At 40.2% G+C, this 22,428-nt stretch overlaps 1 long non-coding RNA gene across 1 annotated transcript; it reads left to right on the top strand.

Moving 5' to 3' along the window:
- Window positions 1-8,016: 8,016 nt before the first annotated feature.
- On the top strand, window positions 8,017-14,741 carry LOC130265525 (uncharacterized). The gene is made up of 4 exons (XR_008842617.1): window positions 8,017-8,075; window positions 10,042-10,176; window positions 14,397-14,574; window positions 14,650-14,741. It is a non-coding gene; the product is annotated as an uncharacterized LOC130265525 (long non-coding RNA).
- The last annotated feature ends 7,687 nt before the right edge of the window (window positions 14,742-22,428 follow it).

The raw sequence follows: 22,428 nt of genomic DNA, 5'->3' as shown, positions 1-22,428 counted from the left end.
TTGGTTTAGGTGGCCACTAGCTGATTCTGAATTAATCTGGTGACAGCACCTACGTGGGTTTTGTTGTGTTGGTACAATTTCTTTGTGCAGAACACCACTGATGTATCATCTGGGTTTGAAAGTAGGTGTAAAAGCTTTTTGTCTCAAAAAGTAAGTGTTCAAATTATATACTTGGCAGTGTTACTCTGGAGAAGCTGTATAATCTTCCATCTTACCAAACAGATTTCCTAAGAACTGATCTGCTCTAAGGTCTCTCACAGCAGCTAAACTGATTATTCTGTGATATCTTACATGTTTGTGTAGCTGTGCTGGCTCATGTTATGGATATGGGAGGGATGATAGTTGGCAGGAGGGTAGATAAGACAGATCCTTTCCATCTGAGGATGTCATTCCATGTTTTCTTCAACAACAAAGTCAGTTGGGAAATCTCTCTTTGTCCTCAGGTCTTCATTCAGTCATTCTTTCCCACCCTCCTTTGCAGCCACCACCCTTCCAGTGGTAGTGATGGAAGTTCTCCTGGAATATGCTGCAAACCAGGCTGCAGACAGGAGTGCTCAGCATTACCAAGGGCACACAAGGCTGTGGCGCAGCAAAGAAGTAGGCAGTTCTTGGGATGGAGGAACTGGAGCTTCTAAACCATCTTTGCCAAGTAGAAAATGTGTTGCGAGCTGCATCCTTCAACATTGCTAATGTAGCCATTCTCAGGTGTACACAACTGCATGAGCCATGGAAACTATTACCTGAGAATACACAGTATACAAGAGAGATATTTTGAATGTACAACAGAAACAAAGCAGGATGCATAGGGCCTTGGAGAATGTGGCCAGGCAGAACATTGGTTAGTATATCTGTTTGTTTGGCATGGTTTGGGATTTATGTGGAGGGAGAAAAGGAAGACTTGGGAATAACTTGAATAATAAGAAAGCCATTTTTGGTGTCTTGCCTATACATAGGCAGAAGGATTGAAAGGACTCACTAAATTGGCATGATAGAGGGATAAGAGAGCTGTTGTGGTCAATCAGGCAGCATTAATTAGTACACATAACTTGCTGTGAAACAGGTGCTGTACTGAAAACCATCAGGATTCTGAAATATTTGCGTGATAAGATGCAAGATGCAGGTGTGGCGGGTTACAGACAGCCTCAAAGATAAAAAATTTAAAGGGAACTGTGCATTGATGGCTATCCTAGTGACAAAGTATTTAATGTAGGGAATTCATTTTAAATATCTCCTCTTCAGAGCTCATAGGCAAACCTCTGAGGTGTGTGTTGCTTGCCTCTCAGCTGTTAGAGGTAGGTTATTGGGCAATAGGCTCTACAGCTTACAGCTTGGCAGGTAATCTTCTCTCATGGGTACCTGAGCTATTTTTAGGTAATGCAGCTGGCATCTTCCTAAAGGTCTGATAATGGCTTGGGATGCTGATCTCAAGCATGTGTATCCATTCCTTCTTCAAGGCAAGGAAACTGTCAGGGATCAACCAGGAGATTTATGAGCCTTGCTGGAAGCAGTGAGTTTTCCTGGCATTGTATTCAGCAGGAACAGTGGGTGTAGAAAGGGACATGCTCTCTGCTTACATGAGCCCTGTGGGGAAAACTTTTGCAGATAGTGACTATGGGAACCCGTTCTTTAGTACTTGCTTGGCAATAAAATATTAAATATCCCCTCTGGAATGTGCCTGCAGACTGTTCCTGGGGATTTAGAAGTGTGGAAAATGATAATGGGAAATAAAAAAAGCCACCTTATTTTGGCAAGAACAGCCTGAATTCACCTTTGTGAAGATGCTCTGTTGGAAGCTTTGAACCAAGACTGTTTGCCAACAGCTGGAAAAAGGGCTCACTCCCCAGTGTCACCAAATGGCCTTTCTTCCCTGTATGCAATTCTCCCAGAGGAAGAATTTTCTGTTGAGCTTATGATGTCAAAGCCTCTCCTTTATAATTTCAGGCATTTTGTAAACAAACTTGTAAACAAAGTGTCTGATAAGACTTTGCTGGATTGCCAATGGCTCTCTTTTGGCGACTGTGATCCTGGGCAGGAGATCAGGATGTGTTTGATGCTGTACAGGAGCAGAATGAAACGACAGTTGCTGTCCTCAAAAATCTCATGGACTCTGGATGTTGGAGAGATAGCAGAGGCATGTAGAGGAGGAAATGAGCACCTTGTCTTGTGGAAGCACATTCAGAATGACAGGGGACTCAGACCCTCTGCATCTCAACCCCAAGGCTAAGACTTTTCTTTACATCCTGACAAGGAGGACTCCTCTAAAGACATTGAAGAAGGAGCTATGCTTGGTGCACCTTCCAAGGATAAGAGCACCAGAGCAGAGCTGGGAGGTCAGATTAGAAGCATGCTATGCAAAAGTAACACCACAGGAAGGGGAGGCCCATTCTGCTTTTCAAGATCCAATCCCATGCAAACAGCCAGCAAAACTGGTCCACTGGATGGACCTGTCAGAAACAGCAGAGGCCTGGGATGCCATCCCTGACTCATTTGTTGCATCTGCCAGGCATCTGGTAGGCAGCATGTCACACTGGCTTCCCAGGAGGTGTCAGATGCCAGGCTTGCTGCTGCACACCCTGTTCTCTGAATTCCTGGGTGGTCAGCCTATTGCCACATGCAACCAGCAGGTGCCTGGGTGGCTTCACTGCAGCTGTGGAGCATGCAGACTGCTCCTTGGCAAATACCAGTGTGCAGCTGAGGCTGGGGCTGCAGGATAGTGTGGAGGGATGGTGAAGACGCTGCAGGGAGCAGAGGAGAGAGATAGATGGCTGAGTCTATCCCTGCAGGAGCCTGGGGACATGGGGAAGAGCTGAGGGTGCTTGCTGTGGTCTAGCTAAGGAAACTGGGGGAGCCTGGAATCCTTAAGTGGCAGTGCAGCTGAGGTAGATTAACTGCAGCCTGAATGTGAACTACACCTAAAATCTGTGGTGCTGCGTAGGAGAACTCAATAAAGCAAGGACATTGTAACAAAGTGGGAAGGGACACAGGCAATTTGTGTATAAAAAGCTGGGGGAGTGGTGATGAAGGAAGGATATGAGAACACTGTGGCATGTAGGAGGGAAGGAGGGAAAAGCACATTTTATGGAAAGAATCACATGTTGGCAAATAATGCCCTTTGTGGCTTAATGTTTATCCTGAATTGTGGAATTCTTCAAGCATTGCCTATGCAAACTGTATCCAGTCTTGCACTGGATGCTGCCTTTAAAATTAAATAGGGTTTCTTTCCTTATTCCACAATAGCAACATGCAGACTAATAGCCATGGCACAAGCCACAGGATTTCAGAGACTGAATGAAGCATACCAGTCAGAAATAATCCAACTACAATTTAATTTTTAAATATTTCTTTTAATTTACCATATGGTGTAAATTACAGTGAGTTTACAGCTCTATCATTTTCACTTGTCTTTTGCCAGAAATGCTGAATTACCAGGATGGCAGCTGGAAGTGCCAGGACACTTGAAAGGAGACAGCCTGTCCTTACAGATCCAGTTGCGGATTTCTGGGCATATCTCTCTGAAAACATCAACACTAGTTGATTATTTTTTAATATTTTGTAATTTTAATTATGTTAGTACTTCTTGAGGAAGAGTGGATTGAGAGACTGAGTTGCTTTGTGAGCTGAGGAATGGAACTGTGACTAGAAGACCACAGAGGGATAGTTTCCTGAGATACCTGCTATGCCTGTCACTGTGGTGTCTAAGTGACAATTCTGCAACAGCACTGCAAGGAATCTGAATACATTATCAGTGGCTTTGCAACAGGTTATGTCTTTTTTTACTACTGACTTTGATCAGAATTTTGCTCCAGATTGACTTAGGAAACATCAGCAATTGAAACTAAGGAATTTTTTTATTTTTTTTTTTATTTTTTTTTTTTTAACAAAGAAGCATCAGTGCTGGTTAAGACTGAAAGTCCTGCAAAGAAGGGTGAGAATAGGGTCTGGTTCAAGTGTGCATTTGATTCTGAACAGACCACAAACAAGGATTGTTTTCTCAGAACCTTTGTGAGTGACACTAAACTACTGTTTACTCACTTTGAGCCTTTTTTCCTTGCCTCAGCCTCAAATTCCTACCTTTGTGTATGTCCTGGCAGGATGAGTTAACTGAGGGCTGCCAGCCATAAAACATATGGTTCCCTTGGATTTTTTTTTTCAGTTAGGGTAAATCAATCAAAGAAGCTGAAAATGAAGCCTTACTTCACTTACTTACCAGAAGCCCTTTTCCTCAGAAAGAAAACCATCTGACTCCAAGCCCTAAGGCATGACTAAAATTCCTCTCTAACTTTGACTTTGACATAGCTAAAACAGCAAAAAACTTGTCTCAGTCCTTTTCATGCTACTCCAGGTAATCATATAGTTTTAATTCCTTTCCTTGCATCTTTTTGCTGTAATATGAGCTGTGGGCTTCAAACACATGCCATGAAGTACCCAGATGAGAAAAAAAAGTGCTGTGATAGACTTTTTGCAGACACGTAACCTGCAAGGGGATGTTTATCTAAGATACAGTAGAGGCCCATTTTGCCAGTTAAGAATTGCACTTTGAAAACAAAGGTATTAAACTTCAGCTGGTCACCTGTCATAGCAAGCATTTTACTCTTTTTTACCACCCAGACTGATTGCTAAACCTACCTAATCCTGAAATGTAACTTTTAAGTGTGATTTATGGTTATGATTAGATTTGTAGTATCAAGTTGCTCTTGTAAAACCCCTTGTTTTCCTGGGAAGGTGGGGCTATAAATATCCTGGGAGCGGGACCACTAGGATGATATTGCCCAGTTTATTTTAAAAGCCCTGTTGTTGTTGGTTATTTTTCTTTTAAAAAACAACCAACTCCAAACAACCCCTGGAACAGAAAGAAACCCCAATCCAACAACTATCACATAATAAAATTGTTTTATTATCTAATGGGATTAGATTAAAAACTCACAAACAAACAAACAAAAACATAGAAAAAGTAGTTGAGAACAAAACAGCCTTAGGAACTAGAAAAAGAAGGCATAGATTCAAACTCTAACTGTGAGGACAAGAGCATGTTCAGAGTGACTGTCAGCCTCCCCATGGGGAGCAAAGGCTCTAAATTGTAACATTACTGGGAAATCAAACAGATTTTTCCCCCTTCCCTTATTTACAGGGAGTGTTGTGACAAAATGAGAATACTGCAGATATTTTGGAAAACAAATTTATCAGTGCCTCAGACTGCAGCTTACAGCTGCAAAGGGTCTGGATTGTATTCAGGAGATTCTAGAAAGTCATGCCAAACAAACATAAAAAAGAAAAACAAAGATTTTGCAACCCTTGTAGTGTTGTTTTCATTTCAGGGTGTTTTCATTTCACTATACCCTGGGTTAGCTGTTTGCAACTGAGTGTGTGTGCGTATGTGTAACAGCTCACAGTGGCCTTTACTGGATTTATGGATATATGGGAATCATTGCTGCAGAACAGTAAAAAGAAGTATTTCCTTTCCTTCCGCCTGGATCCTGCACATAGATCATCTTCTTCCCATCAAGCTTGCTGGACAGTGCTTCCTCTCTCACAACCAATATTCCCTTTCTGAATTCCCATGGTTATGAGGCAGCTTGAAGTACATCATGATGATACAATTTTTCTGCTCACCCACAGGTTTAGTGGGATTTTCCATGCAGGAGAGCACTGTGGAGGCATTGCAGAGCATGGGGCATCTACCAAGATAATTTGAGGAATTCGGGTGTATCTTGCTTCTATAGGGGAGAGAGAGGAAGGACAATTCTTGGGGACAGAACCTGCTCCACCTGGGCTGGGGATGGTGGACAGGCTCTCAGCAGGAAGGCTGTACAGGTTTTCAAGAGTGCTTTTGCGGGGATGGACCTTGACAGCAAACAAGCCACAGCAAATCTGCATCCCTATGCACCAGGAGGAACTGGGAGTTCAGTCAGGGCTCAAGAGTTGTCCTCAGAGGGCTGGGGCTGGCTCTCCTGCTGTTTTCAGCAGGAATTTTGAAGTGTTTGACTCTGAAGTGCTGTAATCACAGGAAGAGGATGAAAGAAAAACTCACCTGGGGAGAGCTGGTCAGTGGGAAGAGCTGGCTGAGCAGAAATAAATAAAAAAAATTTAATTGCCTTTGAGAATACCAAATGAAAAAGTGTGAGGAAGAGGTAGAAGTTTCCTCCTCATTGAGACTGCTGAAATATCCACAGGAAGTCAGAACAGTGAGACTGGATGCTGGTGTCCTGTACCATTTCATGTTTATATTATGGGTAGCCTTTTGATGAACAGCAGACTTGTGTGCACTCCACAAATATGCAGTCTAAGCACTGAAGTTGCTGTTCTGTCTGGTTCTTTTGTCATTGCACTGAGAACACTGAAGAAACAGCCAGAGGGCTTGAAAAGATCACTTTCAGTGTCTTCACTCAGATATGTGTGCTTTTTTTTTTTTTTTTGAGAGAGACAGAAGTGATGTACCTGAATCTGACCAAAATTCAGTGGTTACATTAAAAGTAAATGCCTTGTTTGTGTGAGACAAAAAGCAAAAAAAAAAAAGAAAAAGTTTTGAAAATCCATCAGTGCAGTCCAGAATGATGAGCCACTTTCATTAATTTGAGTTATTTAAACATTTTCTTTTGCTGAGCAGGATGAGATAGATTCCAAAATGAAGAAGAATAATGCTCCTTCCCAGATCTATGATTTCTCTATCAGGGCCAAAGGTTTGAATGTATTATATGGAGTAACAGCTTTCATCTGATAGCCTTATTGTGCTTCAGAAGGAGTTTTGGAGTAATTTAAATTTTTATTTCTTCTGCTAGGGTAGGCAGTCTCCAATGGCTGACTCTGAAGCTGTAGTGTCATCAGATTGGGTCACAATTGCTCCTCTGACACTGAGAGTTTTGCTCTAAATCCTAAGTGAGAAAACATAAGCTCACCTAAAATTTATCAGATCTAGTGCATTCTTAGCGGGATGAGGAGGAAATACAGCGGTGGTAAACAAATCCAGGAACCTATTTTGACTTCGGCTTAGAATCACCAGGAGACCAATTAACACCTTTTTGTTAGGATTAACTATTACGGTGTTTTCACAAGAGCCTTAAAATTGGTACTTTCTTGTAGTTCAAAGTGTGACTACACTGCAGTTACACGGGAAGTGGAGATCAAAGCTCCCAGAACAAATAATTACATGAAGGTAAATTCCATCTGATGCAGGAAACAGCAGAAGCCTCCGAAGAACAGCAAACAGCCGGGCCAGGAGCAGCCCCTCGGGGTGTGAGACACAGGAGGAGGCTGTCAAAGAGGGAAACACCTCTTGGGCTGGTGGGGATGGGATGGGATGGGATGGGATGGGATGGGATGGGATGGGATGGGATGGGATGGGATGGCATGGGATGGGATGGGATGGGATGGGATGGGATGGGATGGGATGGGATGGGATGGGATGGGATGGGATGGGATGGGATGGGATGGGATGGGATGGGATGGGATGGGATGGGATGGGATGGCATGGGATGGCATGGCATGGGATGGGATGGGATGGCATGGGATGGGATGGGATGGGATGGGATGGGATGGGATGGGATGGGATGGGATGGGATGGGATGGGATGGGATGGGATGGGATGGCATGGGATGGCATGGCATGGGATGGGATGGGATGGCATGGGATGGGATGGGATGGGATGGGATGGGATGGGATGGGATGGGATGGGATGGGATGGGATGGGATGGGATGGCATGGGCTCAATGGGATGGGATCAATGGGATGGGGATGGGATGGCATGGCATGGCATGGCATGGCATGGCATGGCATGGCATGGCATGCGATGGGATCAATGGGATGGGATCAATGGGATGGGGTCAATGGGATGGGATGGGATCAATGGGATGGGGTCAATGGGATGGGATGGGATCAATGGGATGGGATGGGATGGGATTGGGATAAGGGTTATCTGGCCCTCTGAAACCACCCCGCTGTGCGGGGATGCTCTCTGCTGTGTCAGCAGCTCCACTGTCAAGTGTTTTGTTTTCTCAGGTTCATCACTCAGCTGAACCAGTGCTAATACATAGCACACAAGTCCTGTGTGAGGTCTGTGTGCTCGGCTGGGAATTCAGAAGGTAATTGAGGAGCAAGAAGCCCATTGTGCTGTATTTGGTGACTGGTTTATTTTCTTGGTGTTGGTCCTGTGCCCGGGAGAAGAGGTTGTGGGGTGTGAAAAATGGAATTCCCCTTGTTGTCTCCTCTTGATGTCTTTCAGCAGTAGCTTGCCAATGAAAAATTTGCATTTAAATAAATAACTGTAGAATTAATTGAAGTTTCATCTTTGATGTAGTCTGCACTTAGATATATTGTCTCCAATTTAGACTCTGTGCCTAAAGTAGAGGGGACTTTTTTTTTCTTACCTAAAATACCAAAAAAAGGTCTTATTTAGTAATGGTTACAGTGTTTTAGTGGAATTCTGAAGTAATCATTGGTTTATTTATTTCATTATTTTTGCTGAAAAACACAAATGAAACAGGTCAATGACAGCTGAAGTGAGTTTGCACTACTTCAAAGAATAACAGGTTGTGTAAGGAGGAAGAAAACCCAACCAAAGAAAATATGGAAAATTCCAAAACATCTAAAATTTTCCACTTTGTCACTTTTAAAGTTCAGTATTTCTTTGTTATGTGTTTTTTATCCCAGGTTGTTTCAATAGGGGGTTAAAGTGAAGAAAAACATGTAGTGCAAGGAATTAAATTTTGTTTTGGTTGGCATATGAATGAAAATTATACAGCACAAATACACTTGTCTTGAAAATGAAATAAATTGCTAAGATCCCTACAAATGACACTGCAATTATTCTCCTCCTAATTAGAAGCTGGGAACTTCTAATTCCATAAGCAGTCTCCTCATTATTCTCCTGAGCTGTAAAATAAGTATTCCTTCAAAGACTGGGCATCATGGAATAATAAGCTAACACTTCAGCACTTGGTTGACTCACCTGTTTTCTCTCAGCCTGCGCTCCGCTGACCACCTGTATTTCTGTCAGCCTCCTGAGCCAGATAAAATACAAGTCATACAATTAAATATTTATTGTGACCTCAGGGGGTGCTGCATGAGATCTGCACTCGGTTGGGAGACGGTGTGTGCCTGCTGAACTGGTCCAGAAAGCTGCACCGACAGCCTAGGCACAGCTTGACTCAACCTCTTTTCAATTTAACTTGAACTGACAGGAATTAGTATCAATACAACTCTGTACAGTGTGTTTTTAATTATATGAGGTTTGAAGCCATTTAATTAACCTAGTTTAAATCAAATACTATGATACTGAAACTTTTTTTTTTTTCCCAAATGTGTTGTTTAAAAGAAAAAGGATTTAGGCCAAGATATTTTTCCTCCCCTCTCCTGGGCAATGCACCCTATCTAGAAAAAATACCAGAGCCCACTGATTTTACACATATCCATATGGGAGCCAAAAAACCTGTTTATACAAAACCAAAACTATTTCTAGGTAAGTTCCTATCCCCCTCAATGTGTCTTTTGGCCTACTGGGAAAATTTGCTACAGTATTGACTGTCAAGTCAATATTCACCAATGTAATTTAACTTTTTGTATGAAATTAACATTTATCAAGATGCTCACCCTTTTTCTTCCTCCTTGAGCTACTGGCAGAATGCTGGAGCACGTGTGGGGTGGAGCTGGTACCTCTACCCAGCTAGGGACAGGCTTCCTGATCCCACAGGAGTGCACAGAGCTGCAGAGCTGTGCTCCAGCATGAGGGATGGTGTGTTCCCAAGTGGCCCCTGCTAGGGAGGAGCAGGGCATTTTGTTACTTGTGCTGCACTAGGGTGGCTAAAGGGTTGGTGTGCCTCATGCCAGCCCTGGCAGACCCCTTGGCCTTTCAGGTCCATTTTCCCTTGGACAGCACAGCAGCATGGTTCTTCAACCCAGCTGCACACCTGCCTTCCACCTGCAACAGCTTGTGATGCCCGTGGACCAAAGAGAATATTGACATGCCAAAGATAAAGATCTTGATTTTTTTAATTTTTTTTTTTTTCCTCTGCAAAGACAAACCAACAATTGAGACTCTTCACTTAGCAGGGGACACCCTCAATTGTGTGCTGTGAGGTGTTCATCCTGGAGCTGGTGGCTCATGCTTTCTGTCCCTGGAGGCCAGGGCAGGCATTGTGGTCATGTGCCATCCCTCCCTGAATCCTGGGAAGCAGCAACAGGAAGGTAGGTGGGTGTGCCTTCCCCTCTTTCCTGCATCAAACACCCTTTTTCAACATGGCAAATCAAATGTTTAGGTCAGGTGTTTTGACATCGTCTGACAAAAGCCAGGAAATGCACACTCTGCTTACCCTGGGCACCTTGATAACTCCCACGTGTTTGTTTTCACAGCAGCCCTAGCTAAGGGCTGGATTTAGCTTATGAATTTCCTGGCTTGTATCAGTTTGCCTTACAGCCATAACCTGGTTTCAACATATTTCTTTCTGTATTTAATATTAATGCTGGAAGTGCTATTTATAATAGCCATCTTTTAATGAGTGGGAAAGAGTACAAAGCCTTTCTGGAAGGAGAACATAAAGTGTTTGAAATTGGTAACAGGCATAGGGGCTGTTGGCAGAGGATCACTTACAATAAAAGATCTTTCTGTTTTTACTGAACAAGAGGTCAGTTCTATAAAAGAAGAACACTTCCTACATTTTTAGACGCTCTTATCACCAAAAGGGCTATTCTTTTATTTACTGCCTTGCAGTAAATTAGAAAGAGAATTATTTGTACCAAAGAATGATCAAAGAATGATTATGAAACGTTTCATACAAGACCATGTGAAAAAACAGAATGTTTGTTGGGACACAGAAAAGAGGAACTCTTGCTCAGCTCACTGATGAATTTGACTGCAAGAGCAAGGCCTCTGAAAGCTTTTTTTTCTCTGACTTTTTTTCTTACTCTGAGGTTTGAGTATAAAAATTTTCAATTCTCTTGGAAGTCAAGAGGAGGTCCCTTCTTACATGAATTGGGAAAAACTAATGCTTCCCTTGAAACCAATAGCATTGATCACTGGAAATGTCCCAGTGCATTTTCACTGAACTCAAGCTGCATTTTTAACAGCATATTATAAGCAGTAATTGAGACAAATATACCTCATTGTTTCTTCTGTGATTGTTCTCTTCCATTACAAATATGATTGTCCAGAAATTAAAAAAATTAAAGGGAGCAGGTAGAAGAAAAATGTCTTTAGAAAAATGCTGAAAGAAGACTTCTCAGGATGACTGAATTATGGTGCCTCAGAGAAAGTCCTGAATGTCACAGGTGGAGTGGCTTTTCTCTATGCTTCCAAAAAAAGATCCTGGCATGTTGTATCAGCGGGATACATTCAATTCCTGATGATCTTTTCACTTGTATGTGATGTGCCCACAGGGTGCAGGAGGGCACATGCATCAGAATTGCTCTCTCTGGAATTCTTCCACCTTGTGAGTGAGCTTGCTACTTTTTCTCTCTCTCTCTTTTTTTTTTTTTTTTTTTTAGTTTTTTTAGTTTTTTTAGTTTTTTTTCCCCTGTTTTTTTCTATGGAAGAAAATTCCTCCTGGCCTTTGCAGAGGCAGCTTTAATAGACCTGATTTGCACAGAAGTGATTTTTCCTCTTTCCTCCCAGTCAATCAAGAGGAGTTGCCCAGAAACCTTAGAGAAGGAGCTCCCTGCAGCTGGCTTAGTTTCTGGTGCTAAATGACTTGCCTTAGTGCAGCCATCCTTGGTCTCCTCTGGGGTTGGAAGGCACAGCACAAATTCAAGTCATGTTTCCATCTATCACAGACCTTACCTCATTTTACAGTGTAGTGACTATTAATGCAGAATGCTGAATGGTAAAGAGAGCCCACATGGCATGTACCCCATGCTCTGCCTTTGCCACTAATGGCACTTGATTGTAATTTCAACACAGCTATAATTTGCTGTTATTTAGGCCATCAGCCAGCCTCAGGGCAGTGGAGGGGTAGCACACTGGATGGCCTAGCCAGGGTACATCAAGCCTGGGAGTAGCTGAGCTGGTTTTCTGGAGAAGGAAGGTTTTATTCTCCCAGGCAGATATGATCTATTGTGGAAGGCTGGCAGGGCAGGAAACTGACACAGGGCTTGACACTGCCTGCCGAGATTGTTCTCAGGCTCTAGAAATACAGAAATTGTCATTTGCTTGTTAACCTCCTGCTGGCAGAATCCCTATTTCCCTTTGTTTTGAGGTAAAGGCTCCCTTTCCCTCTCTCAGCTCTTAAAGGTTTCCCCATAAGACCAAAATAAGGGGTTTCTCAGTAGAAGAAAAGAGGTTTTGAACAATGGGTAGAGTTACAAAGGAGTGAATGACAGGCTTGGTCCTCCTGACAAGCAGCTGGAGTGAGGAGCGTTTGAGGGTGCAAATAGGAATTATTGTGCTGGGTGTTTGTAGAGTCACTTATTCATTAGATCTCTTTTCACTAAGTTAATGAACTTATGCAGCCTGATCCTGTTTCCAATTCATGTGGTGTCAGTCACAGTTCTGCAGAGTTTGGGACAGATCACTGGATCTCTAAACTAATCCCACACAGGCCACTGAATTTCACTTGCAGACTGGTGCATGGCTGGGGTAAATATCTTGCAGAGTTCACTTCAGAAAGACACTCAAATTTGATTCAAAAGCTCAGGAGAGCAAAGGCTACCTTTCACTAGGCAGCTTATTCCAGAATTCAGCAAATCACATTTTTAAACTATTTTGAATGTATCTGTCTTCACTTTTCCCTATTTCCCTTTTGCTTCTTGCTCTGTTTTTCCCAACTAGACAAAAAAGGAAGCCAGCACTACTCCCTCTGTTAGAGTTATTCACAGTTGTACCTTTTTTTAACTACTTTGTTGCCTGCTATTCCATTTCTCAACTGAAAAAAAACAGAGCAACATGCACACAGCAGCCCTTCATGTCCCAGGAAAATGGCTGGGTTTTTTTGTGGTTTTTTGATTTGGTTTGGTTTGATTTTTCTTTGTTTTTTTTGTTTTTTTGTTTTTTTGTTTTGTTTTTTTTTTTTTTTTGTTGTTGTTTTTGTTTTTGTTTTTGTTGTTGTTTTTGTTGTTGTTGCTGTTGTTGTTGTTTTTTAAGAATCTCCTGTTTATAGGATTACAGTGCATCAAGCAAAAAGATTAAAATAAGGCTTCTTTTCTCCAGTTTCACAGAGAAATGAACTGGATTTTGACATTCAGAAGTCTTCATATTATTGAAACAATCTGGATGTTTATATATCTCTGCACTAAAGACTTGAGTGATTGTAAAGTGCTGCTAGTTTTAAGAAGGCAAAATTTCCTATTAGTCTAATTTTTCTTACTGTTCACCTAGGGGTTTCTACTTGGTACCAGAAGGGAAAGCTGTTAAAGCATCTTAGGCTTTGTGCATGCTGGGAAGTCTTACTGATTACACTGTGATGGTTAAATTTCTGTAGTTGGATGGGTTTAAGAAGTAGTTCCCTCTGTCCCAATAATTATTGATAATATATTTCTAAAATAATATAAACTAAAACTAAAAAAACTATATTCGCATGAGGATAAGTTTATATGGCAGGAGACTACATCAGTCTGTATTAAAAATCAGCATACATTGACAAAAAATTTCCAGCATTGACAAGCCAACTGAGTTGTTTTATCAAAGCTGTTGGAAAACAATTGTCAAAGCTGATGATCAGTTCTTTGTTCTAAATCCTCAATATTTCAGATATGGAGAAATATAATATTCACTTTGGAATTAGAGGAAACACAAAAGTCTCCCTGAAATAACACAACAGTAATAATATCAATCTGCTTTTGACAGCCACTGGCTCAGCACACTATGTGTAAACTTTTATTAGTACTAGAAATATCCAAGATACATTGCTTGGATTCGTGTACTCTGTAATATCAGTTGATCCATAGACTGAACAGAGAAGGTTTTGATTCCCATGGCTCCTAAGGGGAGTGATTATTAAGGTAAATGATGGAAGGGTTACAACATCTGTTTTTGTGTGTACAAAATCTGTGCCAGATGGGGAAGTGTCACCAAAAGCTGGCACATGAGATGTGAAATTCAACCCAGGGCAAACAGAGATGGGGGATAGGTCATCCTCCCACTGCTGGTGGGAGAAGCTGAGGTAGGTTTATTATGATCTGTCTGTAGCAATATAGCTCTGAACCACATGAATGATGTTTTCAGGTGTTGTGTGATAGAGTTTCTAGCTGTAAAATGATCCAAAAGGTGCAGGGACTGGGAGTAACTGGGCAGAAAGTGAGTGTCACAGGTGACCCAGTGTGGAAGCTACTGAAGGAGAAGGACTTCCTCCTGTTCATAATTGTTGTGGTTATGTATTTTTTGTCTGCAGTTTGGTTTTGTCCCTTTTGTCTCTGTGAGTTAGTTTAATTCACCTGTTCTATGGAACATTAACTTAGTCATCCCTGATCTCCCTCAGAAAAAGAAAACAGTTTTCCACTGAGTTAGCAATATGAATCAGCTCAGGAAGGATTTAACGTGCACTGAGGGAGTGGGAACTGGCAAACAAAAGCAGGAGCAAGAAAAGGAAGGAGGAGAAAGAAAGTGGACAGAGGATGCTGACACTCACTTAACTGGACAGCTGCTTGATAATCCTGGTAAGTGCTTCTGAGAAGTGCATGTGTTGATCAAGGAGGCAAGGTCCCACTCTGAATTCAACTATTTTATTTCAGAAATCAGCAACAGAAAATTCTCAACCAGAGACCTGAGTCTGCTGACATGGTTGCTATTGGCTGGGTAGAAGAAAAGCTGAGTTAAGGTGCATAAAGCCAGGGAAACAAAACAGGACATTGTAGAGATTGAACTTTTACATAGATACTTGATCTTTCTTGCCAGGTGCTTGACAGAGACCTTGGCTCTCCAAGAGATAAGTTGGTTAATTCTGCTAAGGCCCTTGCATGTGGCTGATGCCTTCCTCTCCGTGGAGTTCTGATTTTGCCAAAAAATCATACAGCCTCTCTTACCTAAATAATGAATACTGCCTGGATAACTTTAAAATATTTTAAAATACAATTATAGGTTAATTCCTAACATCTAGGTATACTGAAATGTTTGGTGTTGAATATTCAGCACCCAAATTATGTAAATTTTGTGGATGATCTATGTGTATGCATATTTGTATATACCATTTATATTCCATTTAGTCCTGTGAGCTGAAAGTCAACTGGAGCTTAAAGAGTATTAGCTGTACTCTCAGAGTGTATTCTCTGGTGTAGTTTCATCCAAAAGGATTTTGATTTTATTCTCTGAGACCACCTGCAGTGCAAATCAAATTACTGTTAATAGGGACTAATTGTGAAATTGGTTTCAGAAAAGTGTCTCTCATCCAAAGTAAAATGCTAAGGTAGGCATTCTCTTAATTTCATGGTGGTGATGTGACTTTGATGTAACTGTGAACATCAAAATACGTGGTTAGAATAAAACTGCTTTGGAAACTGCCAGGACTCCTGGGTCTGATTTGCAATGTAGATCATGGCAATAGAAGACTATTATTTGCTCCTACAAACTTCAGGCAATATTTGGGATTTATTGAGGTTCGTGCCCCTCAACAAATGTAAGAAGACCACATGTAAAAAGATCTCTGGATTTGGCTCTCAACAGGTAAATGAGACTGAGTAGAGGAAAAATTGAGTTAAATCATCACTTTAAACACAAAGAAAGGAAAATCATCTCTGAAAGTGCTTCTCTAAAATCAGCTAGGAAGCCTGCAGCAGAGCTGATGAATTGCCTTAAGAATCTGGACCAGTTTTCCTGTTGCTGTACAATACTATATATTTCTATAATTTCTACTGGGATTGTATAATCCCTAACAGAACACAGGAGGACGTGTTGGCAATAGCTTTATCAGAGTATGAGCTGGCTAACAAGTCTGGAATCAAAATGATCCTCCTGTTGAGGAGGATCAGAGAACCTTGTTTATAGGGTTTTTTAGTAATTTTACAGTAATTTAAAGTAACTACAAATAACCAGTCCCTTTCCCTTTAAAGTCCCTACAGATGACAAAGAGGGCATCACACAAGAATTTGAGGTTACTAGAACCAGGGTATAGGCTGCCCCATTCTTAATTATATCTCTATGAACTTCACTGCTTGTTCAGCAGACACATTTGGAGAAGAAAACTTCAATATACACTTTTTTTTTTTTTTTTTTTTTTTTTTTTTTTTTTTGGTTGTTGTTGTTGTTGTTGTTGTTGTCTAGGAAAATAACATGAAAATACAATGATAAAATCAGTTTACCATCTTGACACAAACAGTTAGCTTTCCAGGGTTTGGTGTTTCAGCAGTATGACATGCTATTGTCTTCAGGGTATCTTTAAATTTATCATCATTGGCATTCATGCAACTAACTGAGCTTAATTTTTTTTATTTTCTGTCCTAATTTTAAGTGCTCCACTGTTTTCTTTCCTCATGGGCTGACATTAATCACTTCAGGAAATACTTTGCCTTGTAGCTGGAGGCTCCCAGACTTGCAAATGTTCAGTCTGTAGTGATCTGATAAGCTCAGTGCTGAAAATACTTTGCAAAAAGAGATTTCATTTATCTTGAATATTGGGTAACAAACTGTCAGGAGTTCTCTTCCTTTTTAATGCATAATTTCTGTACAAATTAGACATCAGACAGAGCAAATATCCAGACTAGGAAAGTGAAAAAATGCACTTGAATGAAACACACTACTGAACTCTTAATATTTTTTGCCTGAAAAAGGCATCGGAAATTCTATATAATTAGGTTATCATGTCTGGCTCACACCACATAGTTTCTACATCAAATTGTCCAAACAACACATTAATATGTCACTTTTCAGTTTGAAGTTCTATGTACCGGCATAATGCTAGAATGAAGCTCAGTTGTTAGTTGTGATATCAAAGCAGGGACAAATTTTGGTTATTTTAAAAAAAAAAAAAAAAAAAAAAAAAAAAGAGACAGCATGACTTGAATTCTAGTATGGCTTCAACTCAGATAAAACTAAAAAGGCCCACAGAAAAATTAAACAGAAAACAGATTACAAAGGATTAAATAGCCAACTGTCCTCTGCCAAACGCACATATGGAAATTGATTAATTTTAATGATTTGTGTTTCCAAAGCTTGAAGATGTTTAAAAGGCTTAGGCTTTGAGGTAGTGGCTACTTTTGTGAAGAATTCCAAAACAAGCACATGAAGCTTTGGTTCTTATAATTTAAAGACATCTCTGTTTTCTTTTATTTGTTTTTTGTTTCACTTTTACATTAAATGAACTCATTGGCTGATGTCTGACTAATTTCTGGAGCCCCATACTTGAAGAACCTATATTGGGTATGAGTGGAAGGGATGTTGTGTGACTCAGCCCAGAGGTGTGGGGAGCTCAGAGCTGTAATCCTGCCTTGGTCAGAGCTGTTCCCATGAAGCATAGTTTCATTAATTAACCAGACTCTTTAAATGGGATTAATTGCATGGGTCTAAGTTGTAAAACCTGCAGAATGTGAGAAATAACAAAATGGGTTACAGGAAATGCATCAGTGGGGAATATAATAGGATATTTGTGAACCTTTTTCTGGGTTGCATTGCACATCTGAGAAATATTGACATAGCACTGACTGTTCAGCTCTCTTTATGTTCATCAATAAATGGGCTGGCTTGTTCATACTTTTATTTTCTACCTGGAGCCTGGAATACTGAATTTGTGTATCAGTGGGAATATCAGGAAACATATTAATTATGGAATTGGCAGAACTAAATTTGGAAATAATGGAAAAGCAAACAAAAGGCACAAAATAAGAGCTATATGGTGGACTTTGAAAACAAAGTCTCAGCTTGAGGAGTGTAGAAGGGATTAATTTTGTGGACTTTGCACATCATTAACAGAAGTTATTCTACAAATGCATTCTATGTAATTCTGGATTCTATAACCGGAAATTTCTATCAAAAGCATTTAGTTAACCAGGCAATGTCATTAAGGCTAGTGTAAACCACAGTGTGCTGGTAAGTGTCTTTGGGGTGTTTAACAACTCTTGTTAAACCATGCTATCAGATTTAACTTGTTTTCTTGTACACATTTCCTGTGTCCAAGATCTGTCCTTGAGTTTCATTATGGCAACATACTGGTTGTTGTTCAATTAGTATCACTTCCTGTTTTGACTATAACTAATGCATACATTGTAAATCAAGAGGACCATAAACCAAACAGCATCATAGATCTGACCATAACATTCTTACTTAGTCTTCCTGCTTAATGCTGGCTGCAGCTGACAGTTGATAGCAACAATTTAGTCTTCTGAGGATACCAAAAACTGTGGAACCTGTGAAGAGTGTAGTGATGATAGGCTAGGCATGAGGGAACTGAAAAAGTTTGTTTAAATTTTCCAAGCAAAATACCTTACTTGGGAAAAGAATTTTTGTAAAATAATTTTGTCAAGTTTAGTTCTGCAATTGCTATTGATATTGGGGAACTACATAGATAACATAAAAGTGAGAGAGTCTTAATATTTATTGATTTCTGCTTCTGGTTCCTCTTACAGTAAATTGTGTGTATAGTGTAGATTCCAGTTTATTCTTAAATGACCTTTCTTTCCCATGCATGAGAAAATGAGTATTGAGACAAGCAGGTCCTATTCCCTAGATGGTACCTTTAAATGTTACTGTATTACAAACAAACAATATTGCTGGGCATACAGCTTACAAATCTTTCTCTCAGCTGAGCCAGCTGAGGGATTACTTGCTTACAGATGCTAAAAAGCTGTGCATTGCAGTGTCTTAAGAAAAGCTTTCTTCACTTTATAAAGAAATCTGTGCAATTGGTTCATGGTCTGGCAAAGCAGGCAACTGGCTGACAGTGTTTCATTGAGCTTTAATGGAGAAAAGCCAGGTGTGAAAAAAAATTAGTGTAGTAGTCTCAAATGTTTTAATAAGATAGATTTTCTGTGAGCTCAATCTTATTAAAACTTAGTTTTGAAAAGAAATGTCAAAGAAAACACTCAGCAGTCTGGGAAAAAGTCTCCTGAGTGAAGAAGGCTGTAGTCCTGATTTAGTCTAAAGTCAACTAAGTCATGGTTTAGGAAGTTACAGAGGACAAACAGCCAAAAAGCTAAAGAATTCGGAATATGCAGCTACTTTTTACTGATTTCTTTATGGGAATAAAAATACATGTTCCTCTAGTGAAAACAATCCATCAGTCTTTTGCAAGCCTGCTACCTTTGCAGTCATTTAGTGCTACCATTTAGAAACCAGACTTGCTCTAAGGCACATGCTCTTCTCTTGAACCAATACAACCTAACCAGTCTTTATCTAATTATCATTAAGCTGAAACTGAGCAATCATTCTGTATCTGTATTTATGTTGACATTTTACTTCTTGTGTTTCAGACCTGAAAGATTATTTTTGTTAATGTTTGTCTATTTTCTTCCCTCAACAGCAGCAGTTAGGCTAGTATAAAATTGCTGCTTCTTTTAAATCTTGCTAGACTTTATTTGTAAATTATTTCATTTAGGAACATGAGATTATTACAAAATAGAATTTAAAAATTATTTTTGAAGTATTGTTTGGTAATAATATGCCTAGGTTTAATGTTCTCATTATTTGTTTTGAACTAGAGAAAATGATTTTGCTATAAAGCAATTCTCGCCTACGAAAGAAAATGTTAGTTTCCAGTGAAAAGAGCACCATCCCCAAATTTTGAACATTAAGACCTACTTCATTGGCCTGAGGAAAGGTGCTTTTCTCAGAATTGCTGTGCTATGCCTTTCAGTGTGTATGAAACACATGAACAGATGGTTTGGAGTTCTTCTTAATTCAGGGGCTTAGCTGAACTAAAGTCTGGATGTATTCGCATATATTTTGAACTATTAGAAACCTTCTCTGCTTGCAAGCCAATGAAACCATTAATAAGTTCTGTATGCTATTGGTTCCTGCAAGTTTAATATCTATAATTTATCAACAAATTATCATTTATCATTCTGTCTTAGGAAGGAAGATGCCAAAAATGTGATGTGCTTGAAATCATAAGTCAGCAGAAAGAAAGACAGTATTTGAAAGAATGATGGGAGGAATGAGTTTATTGTAAGCATGTTTATGGAACAGCACACAAGTAAATTACAACCCTAGTTTAATTTCCTTGATCTGTTTATATACTTTTTCTAGAGCCCAGTTCTTCTTGGTTCTAGCCAGAGGCAGTGTGACTGACACCTTCCATCTTGGGCAGGATTTCACTTCAGGTGTGGATTTAATTGGAAGATAATAGTAATTCCTAAATTATGTTGCTATTGAATTTTGGAGACCACAGTATTAAGGCTTTTAGTTAGCAGTGTGATGTTTGCAAGCATTGTAAGTGACCAGAACTTCTTGGAGCCTGAAGATCCTTTGCACATGGGTCAGGCCATCTTCGTTTTAATGAGTTTCTGTCTTACAAAATTTGTAGTTTTAACATATATTTGTACTATAAAGGGCTGCATTTTATCTTGCCTATTTGAATCACAGAATATCCTGAATTAGAAGATACTCACAGAGATCATTGAGTTCAACTCCTGGCCCTGCTCAGGACATCTCCCAGAGTCATGCCATGTGCTTGAATGCTTCTCTGTCACTGCTGTGACCACTTCCCTGGGTAGCCTCTTCCAGTGCCCAAACACCCTCTGGGTGAAGACATCTTTCTAATGTCTAACCTAAATCTCCCCTGAAACAATTTCAGGCCATTCCTTCAGGTGGTATTATTACCAGAGAGAAGAGATCAACAGTCTATTGGTCCTTATCTAGCAAAAATTTCATCACAGAAAATGTCAAAAGTGTGCATACAGCTTCCACTGCCTCTCTCATTTTATCTTAATGTTTCTGTAGGGTAGCAAGATGCTTATGTTCCCCATGTAGCCAAGAGGCAAGAAGTAAGAGACTTGTCCAAGGTCACCCATTATGGTTTTAGGTGGAGAACCTGCACCTTCCAAAGCTATTGCTTTTACTATTGCTTTTTACCATTAACAGTAGCTCAGCTCTGCTAGAACTGACCATATTTGGCTGGTGGTAATCAAGAGAATAACTGCTCCTTTTAAATCTCTGCACCAGTCCCTTTAATCCTTTAAACCTATTCAAACTAAGCTTAATGCACAAGGTGCTAGAAACAGCTCTGAGAGTCAGAAATATGCCTGTGGGAATATGGGGGCCCTCTGCACAACATTGAAATTGAAAATGGTCACTATGAACCCCAGATTAAGATGCTTCCCTTCTTATCCCCTGCCATGATGTTTGTATTTACATTCTCAGGGTAGAAGCCAGGAATTAAGTGCTGGCATTTGTCCTGCCTATGTGTATTAGGTTATATATTGATTTTTATAGAATACTCTATGTTGACTATGACTTCATTCTATTGTTTCTTTGTCTTGGTTTTGGCTGGGATAGGGTTAACTTCCCTCCTGTTTGTTAGTACAGTTCTAGGTTTAGCTTTGGTGTGAGAATTTTGTTGATAACACACTGATGTTTTAGTTGTTGCTGAGCAGGGCTTACACTGAGTCAAGAACTTCCCAGGTCCTGCCAGGGAGGAAGCTGGAGGTGCACAAGAAGTTGGAGGGGAGGCAGCCAGGACAGCTAACCCAAATTAGCCAAAGGATGTTTCACACCATATGGCATCATGCTGAACAATAAAACTGGGAAGTAGGGTAACAAGTGGGAACCTATTGCTCAGGGCTGGGCACTTGTCAGCAGGTGAGCAGCTGCACTGCACATCACTTGTTCTGCATGTTCTTTTCCTAATTATTATTTTTCCTTCCTTATCTGTCCTATTAAACTGTCTTTATCTCAATCTATGAGTTTTGCCTTTTTCCCAATTCTCTCCTCTGTCCCTCTGTGAGTGAATGAGAGTGAGTGAATGACTGTGTGGTGTTCAGCTGCCTACAGAATTAAACCACAGTGGTATTACAGGTTGTGTTTCACAGTGAGTAGGCAGGATGCTTCTTGGTCTTTTCAAACATCTCACCACCTGAGTCACAAATAGCCCAGAACGTCCTTGCCCAAAACAATAAATGAAGAGGTAGCACAGAATGCAGAAGTGTAAAGAGGATCTTCTTTAATGAAACCATTTGGATTTTCAGCAGTATGTGTCCAGAATGCTGGAACACTGATCTACAGTACTGCTGAATGTAATTAGACTTCAATTAAATGCTGGCAGGCATTTTATATTCTTTATTATTGTATATTCTTTAACTGCAAATAAACACAGTTCATATTTTAAAAACATTGAACTATCAGGCTATGCCATATTTAGAAAAATTTGGTCAGGATGATGACTTTACTTTGAAAACCGAAACTGCCAAGTTTGGATCTAGGAAGAGCTTTTCCAAGACTGCCAGATGTTGTCTTACTGCAGAAAAGGCAGAAATTTTACTAATAGGACTTTGTCCAGATTACAGGAGACAACAGTATTTTGAATTATGCCAGTCATGCCAAGTAGAAGCAGCAAGCTTCACAGAAATTAATTTTAATAGATCTATGCT

Source organism: Oenanthe melanoleuca, chromosome Z (assembly GCF_029582105.1).
Source record: "Oenanthe melanoleuca isolate GR-GAL-2019-014 chromosome Z, OMel1.0, whole genome shotgun sequence".
Lineage (NCBI taxonomy): Eukaryota > Metazoa > Chordata > Aves > Passeriformes > Muscicapidae > Oenanthe > Oenanthe melanoleuca.
The sequence above is the reverse complement of the archived record's forward strand: the minus strand, read 5'-3'. Positions and strand labels throughout refer to the sequence as shown.